This window comes from Eimeria mitis, genomic scaffold (assembly GCF_000499745.2).
Source record: "Eimeria mitis Houghton genomic scaffold, Emh_scaff455, whole genome shotgun sequence".
Classification (NCBI taxonomy): domain Eukaryota; phylum Apicomplexa; class Conoidasida; order Eucoccidiorida; family Eimeriidae; genus Eimeria; species Eimeria mitis.
In genome coordinates, this window is record NW_013572862.1 from 812 (window position 1) to 1,611 (window position 800).

Genomic DNA, 800 nt, shown 5'->3' on the forward strand with positions numbered 1-800 from the left:
CCTCGAGCTCTCCTATCCTCAAGGTTTGTTTTTTTTTTATTTTATTTTTCTTTTTTATTTATATATATATATTTATATTTATATTTTTATTTTTATTGTATTCAGGTTGCTGCTGGCGTGAAGCGCCGTTCGAGCTGTGAGTGCTTCTTCTTTTTCTGTTCTGCATGCATGCCTTTCCTTCTCCCATTTGCATGCATGCATGCATGCATGCATGCATNTGCATGCATGCATGCATGCATGCATGCATACCTTTGCATGCGTGCATGCATGCATACCTTTGCATGCATGCATGCAGTTTGTATATGCATGGATGCATCTATGTATGAAAGCAAATACATGCATGAATGCATATATGAGAGCAACTGCATGCATGCATGCATGCATGCATGCATGCATGCATGCATGCATGCATGTATTTGTTTATGAATAAATATTTGTTGTTTGTTTGGGTTTGTGTTAATATTTTGTGTACAGGCGTCGGGTGTCTCCGCAGGTCACCGCCTTGGTTGCTGCTCGTGCATTCAACTGTCTTTCTTCCAGCCCCATTATGCATGCAAGTTATATATCTATTTCTTCTCTTCCTTCTTCTTTGCTGCCGCTGCTGCCTCCCCTCCCTCTCACCGGCCCCCCTGTGCTGCTCAGCGCTCCGCTGCAGCAGCGACCTGCTGCTGTTGCAGCAGCAGCTGCTGCTGCTGCTGCTGCTGGTGCACCAGCTCCTCCTACTGCAGCAACAGCAGCAGCAGCAGCAGCAGCAACTGCTGCTGCTGCTGCTGCTGCTCCTGCTGCATGCGTTGCGTTCA